The following is a 6,624-nucleotide window of genomic DNA, read 5'->3' as shown; positions in this document are numbered from 1 at the left end:
GTCAACCTGGACACACCAGCTGATGACTGTGACAGTAACTGATAGAAAATATGTTTATTATTATTTCCACAAACACAAAATTCCATAGTTTTTTCAACAACAACAACAACAAAAATTGGCAGCTGTGGTTGCCAGAATAATTTTGTAAAAAATACAGAAAAACTGTAAACACATTTACAGAACAAACTGTAATTTACAAACAAGAAAATTTGAATGTAAATTAGTGAATTCAACAATGCACACTACTAATCAGAGATCGTCACAAGTAGCTTTTCCATGAGCTGACATATATACTAATATAAAGAAGGTGCACAGAGTCGTCTGTCATTGTACACATGTACGTCTGGTGCATCCATGATGGAGGGGGCGATGGCCGCTAATGATATCTAAACTGTCTATGCGTGTTATATCCTATAACTGCTCATTTTTATAATCAAAATTAAGTTGAAAAAACGTTTGAGGAACATTATACCTTATAAAAACGTTCCTCTAACGTCAAGAAAACTGGATGTTCTCGAATATTTAGAGAACGTTCTTATAACACAATTCTGTTAGCTGGGTATAAAGCAAAACAGGGATGTCATCATCCAACTCAGTTCAGTTCACATCCAATAATATTGCCGAATATTAAGTGTCTCCAACTAAGTATCCAGAGGCGACAGTGGCAAGAAGCCAAACTCCATCAGGTGACAGAAACAGAAAAGAAAAAAACCTTGGGAGAAACCAGGTGTAACGGAGGCCAGCTAGTAGCTGTGCGAGTAAACCTCACTCCTCTGATCTCAAGAGATGCTCTAGTGACTGACGCTAGGGGTTGCAGCCTTTAGCCTCCTCGTTAGAGCATCCGACTCCTACGCCGGAGACCCGGGTTTGAGGCTTGCGCAGAGTGGGGCAAGTAGGACCTGGGTAGAGGGGTTTACACAGGCTCAGTCAGGGGATCAGTCCTCCTCTGCCAGATGAACAAACATCATGTGATTATAATTCAGGCTGCATCACAAGTCAGATTGTGTATGTTTATCATTCAGAATTTTTAATCCAGCTCCTTCTGTTTGAAGATCTGGATACATCACTTATGGAGGGAGGAGATGAAGCTGGTCATAGGGGTCTGTTCAGAGGACTTGTCTGGTTGTTGTGGTCTTTGCTGAGGATCTGTGCTGATGGCTGTCTAGTCGACGAGGTCTTCACAGACAGCCTGACAATCCTGTAATGGATTTGAATTATATAATTGTGATAATGTGTTATGTGTATTCCAGGTTAAAGAGGTGTGTTTTAATCTAGATTTAAACTGACAGAGTGTGTCTGCTTCCCGAACAAGGCTATGAAGACTGTTCCAGAGTTTGGGTGCTAAATAGGAAAAGGATCTACCACCTGCGGTTGATTTTGATATTCTAGGTATTATCAGCTAGCCAGACTGCAGTGGACATGAAGGACTATAAAGCCATAAAAGCCTGTTCAAGTACTGAGGAGCTAAACCATTCAGGGCTTTTTAAGTAATCAGCAGGATTTTAAAATGTATGTGATGTTTGATAAGGAGCCAGCTGCTGGAGTTTGTTTATTAGGTTTGCGGGGCAACCGCCCAGTAAAGCATTACAATAATAATCATGAACACTTGTATTAACTTTTCTGTGTCTGACATTGAGAGCATATGCTGTAATTTAGAGACATTTTTAAGATGGAAAAAGTGGTTTTACAAATACCAGAAATGTGGCTTTCAAAAGAAAGATTGCTATCAAAAATCATTTCCGCACTTTGGTAGCAAATCTACACTTCTCAGTTTCTTCAGATAAAAAGACCAAGGTAAACTCACATGTGTTTCGACTAGAGTTTTAAAAGAGCTTTTTGCTCATATTCACCAAAATAGTAAAGTCTGCATCAAAAGCAAAACATCTGATTATGAACAAGCATTTCTCAGCAAATTTTCCCAGGACCAAAATTTTCTGATAACCAAATGATATTTCTGTAAATGAACGATTATATTTACAGGTTACTGTATGTTTGCATTAATGTTCACTCATTAATTTTGTTGTAACACTACAGGCAAACATTATACATTTACTAGCTTTAAAGTCAAATGAACCCTGTGATGTTTTTCCCTTTTATTTTATCTGTAGAAACATCAGTGTGTCTGGTTTGATCTGTCGGTGGATAAACAGCATCTGCTGGATGTTTGTCGTCTCTGTGTGTGTCAGCAGTTTGTGGCTGAAGCGTTTCTTCATTTTCTCTCCTTCTAATAAGAAGATCACAATCTTCCACTACACACAAAACATCTTTACACTGAAATAAAGTGAATCCATCAACAGTCAAATAAGAATCACAGGTCAGAGGTCAAATACGATTGACAGTGAACACTAATAACACACCAGTAGAGTCCAATATTTCACTCTTCTGCTATTAGTTTTCATTCACGGCCAGAATTCATCTGAAAATGTAAGATCAGCAAAAGCTTGTTGATTTTCGTGATGTTAAAGCAGATGGAAGTGTGATCGGAAACTGAGGTTGGGGGAGGATTCACGCACAACTAGATAAATATCACAGTTCAGTGTGTTTCAGGTCAATCTGTGTGTTTTCAGACATTTTAAGAGTTACTATCGTGGGCTTTTCAGTGAACCGATGAAGAAAATGTTTCTCAAGTTAGTTTTGCTCTGTTTGTGGCGTCTGGATGGTGAGTTTTAAATGTGTTTTTATGGCTTCAGTTGTTTCTGTTCTGGTACCATGTGATAAATTACTGGTTAAATTAGTTAGAGAAGATTAACATTCACTGTTAGCGTCAGCAACGGTGGCTGTAGTGAAGCGCACGACTCAGGAAATAACTCAAAGAACAGTCTTTAATCTAATGATCCACACAATACACAGGAGATTCATGAAACACAACCACTGGATGATGAACTGAACAGAACTCAGGCTTTAAATAACAGGGAGATCATTGGAAGAACAGAAACAGGGCTGGGATTGATTAACTAATGATAGAGAACACAGGCAAATGGAAAAGAGAGAAAACTAAACCTAAACATGTTACGGTTAAAAATAAATTAACTGTGATTTTACTGTGAGATCAGGTTTGAATTCAGCTCTAAACTCAGTTATTATGAATTGATTGATTAACTAATATAATATAAATATGAAGCTCAGATACTCAACAGCATTAGTTTTAGTGTGACATTAAAGCGTTAAAATCACTTGATATTGGTTTGGTAAAGCCTTCATTAAAATACTTTTAATCATTTAAATGTGAAGCTAACGATATTCTGCAGCAGTACAACAACAAAAGATGACGAATTAAAAGAGAAATAGATTTTTATATGGAAAAATAACTAAAAAAGACACTTTTAATTTAATGTTTAATGTCTAATCTGTGAAAAACTCTGTTCTTCAGGTGTTGCGGGACTGTGTGGGTATAGTGATAAAGTGAAGAAAGTAAGCGTGTCAGTGAAGAAGGGAGATTCAGTCACTCTAAACTCTGATCTTGCTGAAATAACGCATGATGATGTGATTGAGTGGAGGTTTGGATATAACAACACAATAGCTAAAGTCAACAAATGGGCCAACAGATCCACTGTATATGATGATGTTCTTGATGGGAGATTCAGAGACACACTGAAGCTGGACAAACAAACTGGATCTCTGACCATCACAAACATCACAATTGAACATGCTGGAGTTTATGAACTAGAGAATTATAAAAGGATTGATTTCTATCTCACTGTCAATGGTGAGTTTACACACACACACACACACACACATTTACACATGTTTTTTAATGACAAAATTGAAATTAATTCATACACCTTTTTGTTTATTTTTGTTGTTTTATATTATTTCAATTTTAAACTAAACCTTAATTTAATAAGCCATTATTTTCTTTTTTTTCTGTGACAAACCCTGTTTGTGTTTGTTCTGTGTGTGTTTGATGATTCAGTGTCAGTGACGGAGGGAGATTCAGTCACTATAAACTCTGATCTTACTGATATGAAGGATGATGATTGGATTCAGTGGAGGTTTGGAAACACTTTAATAGCTAAAATCAATAAATGGGCTGACAGCATGACTGTATATGATGTTCATCTTGATGGGAGATTCAGAGACAGACTGAAGCTGGACAATCAAACTGGATCTCTGACCATCACAAACACCACAACTGAACATACTGGATGTTATAAACAGAACATAATTTACAGAAGCCATTCTTTTATTTGTCTTACTGTATACGGTGAGTTAAATATCAGTTTCACAATGTTTTATTTATTACAGATAGATCAAAAAAAGTATCTTATCATGACTAATTAGTTAAAATGACTTTGTCATGACCTTGTCTGCTTAAATATCCTCATTTCTCTTTATTCTCTGATGTTTTTCAGCTCGTCTGCCTGTTCCTGTCATCAGCAGTAACTCTTCACAATGTTCTTCATCATCATCATCATCATCAAATGTTCATTGGTGTGTTCAGCTGTGAATGTGAGTCATGTGACTCTCTCCTGGTACAAAGGAAACAGTTTATTGTCCAGCATCAGTGTGTCTGATCTCAGCATCAGTCTCTCTCTACCTCTGGAGTTAAAATATCAGGATAAAAACACCTACAGCTGTGTGCTGAACAATCCCATCAGCCACCAGACTCAACATCTGGACATCACTCAACTCTGTCACACATGTGCAGGTACGGCAGTGCTGATATTAGTTGATGTCAGCGCTGATATTAGTGTTTATTGACTGATCTGATCTCAGTTTGATGTTTTTATTCCTCAGACTCAGTCCACTGTTGTGGTTCTACTGAAGCTGTGATCCGATTAGTCCTCTCTGCTCTGGTGGGCGTGGCTACTGTCATTCTTCTGGTTTATGACATCAGATCCAGAGGAGCTGAACAAGATCAAACACATATTCACACATCAGTAACTTAACTGATAATGTAATTTCTCACACTGGTCTTTTCATATACAAATATTTGTGAGATATATTAGTTTGTGGCTTTATATGTTCATCTTTTTTGAAATTGGATGTAGAACGCTGAACTTTAAGATTATTCAAGTGTGTTTTTTGTTCTAGTGTTTTTGTTATAATAAATACTGATGATTATTTGAGATTTTGTTCTCTGTTTCAGTGTCAGATTTTTAAAAATCTTATTTGTATGGCTTTATTGTTTATATTTCTCTCAGATACGAAAAAAAAAAAAGAACAAAGAGACACAGATCTCACTTTACTACTGCTGTATTTTTGTCATATGTATTTGCTGGTTTATCAATAAAGTTTTCTCACTCTGAGGTTCAAGAGTATCTCCATGTTTTAATACATTTATTATGTCGAAAGGAATCCTTTTATTTTTAATATTTGCCATGTTTGTGTGCTGCTGCACGTCCCTGTGTGTGTAACAAGCAGAGTGTATGCGCATTGTGTATTGCCTTAAAGCACATATTGTCAATAAGAACCAACCAGGCGCTCACAAAACACGAGACAAGAGCACATGGCAAGTAAAATAAACCATGTGCTCACAATAATGTGTGACAAATGTGTCACAAACATGAGTGCCGGGATCAGAACGCCACACTCCCAACATAAAACAAGACACACAGACAAGAGAGCGCACGGCTCGAGAACTTGAGATGTACGCTCACACAGAGACAGGACAAAATCGGGAGTGTCAGAACTCTGTCACAAAACCAAAAAATAAACTAGACAGAAGTGACAGAACCCTGACAGCATGTTACTAATGCACCGTTTAAATAACAAAAAAAAAAAAAATACTGCATTATTGACTTTAGACCAAGTTATCGTTGGTCAATGGCGCAGTCTATTTCAGTTGCCTCAAAATAGCAACACGCCAACAATGCACCTGAACACACCTCGTTTTCAGACCAGCACGCCCATGGGCGAACAGATGGGCACAAGTGCATTTGCTATTTAAACAGGGCACTGGATGTTAAAATAATAACTGCGTCGGGCTGAAACTAACAAAAAACACATCTCGCATGCCGTCGCATTGCACCGAGTGTATGATAGGGCCCTTTAAATCTCTAGTGTGATTTGTCTCTGTGGTCTGATCTGCGGAGCAACACCTCCACCTAGTGGCTCACCCTGAATTGGCATGTTATCGGGAGTTATTTGCTCAGTATCTGTAATGATATCCAGTGATTGTGCCTGTTATTCAAGAAAACCACTAGATGGCACTGTGTTAATTATTATGTGACGAATACTATGCAATGAGTAACGAAGAATACAACCACATGTTGAAGTGTTAAGAGAACATAAACAGACATGTTGAGACTGCACTGAGAAATATTTTATTCAAATCACTGAAAACATGGCAGCAGGAGTGAACTCAAACCAAAAAAAAGCTTGTTGTGAAAGCGACATGATGGATATAAGAACGTTCTCTAAATGTTCAGTGTTGGTTCTGGGAATGTAAAAAATGTCCAGTTTTCTTGACGTTACAGGAACATTTTTTATAGGGTATGATGTTCCCCAAACATTCTTTCAACCTAAATTTGAATTAAAATTCAACATTCTAGCAACGTTGATTTGTAACATTCCAAGATCATAAAAATGTCCAGTTTCCTTAATGTTAGTAGAATGTTATTTAAAGGTTAGCATGGTGTTCCTGAAACATTCAAACACCTGCTGTGAACAAGTCACTTTAAT

General features: G+C 37.2%; 2 pseudogenes; one reads left to right on the top strand and one right to left on the bottom strand.

The window, feature by feature from the left end:
- Nucleotides 1-6,624, bottom strand: part of LOC127520208 (uncharacterized) — a 76,589-nt pseudogene that overhangs the window by 45,277 nt on the left and 24,688 nt on the right.
- Nucleotides 2,497-5,249, top strand: LOC127521151 (uncharacterized; annotated as a pseudogene).

The sequence above is a fragment of the Ctenopharyngodon idella genome, chromosome 10 (assembly GCF_019924925.1).
Source record: "Ctenopharyngodon idella isolate HZGC_01 chromosome 10, HZGC01, whole genome shotgun sequence".
NCBI lineage: Eukaryota > Metazoa > Chordata > Actinopteri > Cypriniformes > Xenocyprididae > Ctenopharyngodon > Ctenopharyngodon idella.
This window is presented reverse-complemented; position numbering and strand designations above follow the sequence as displayed.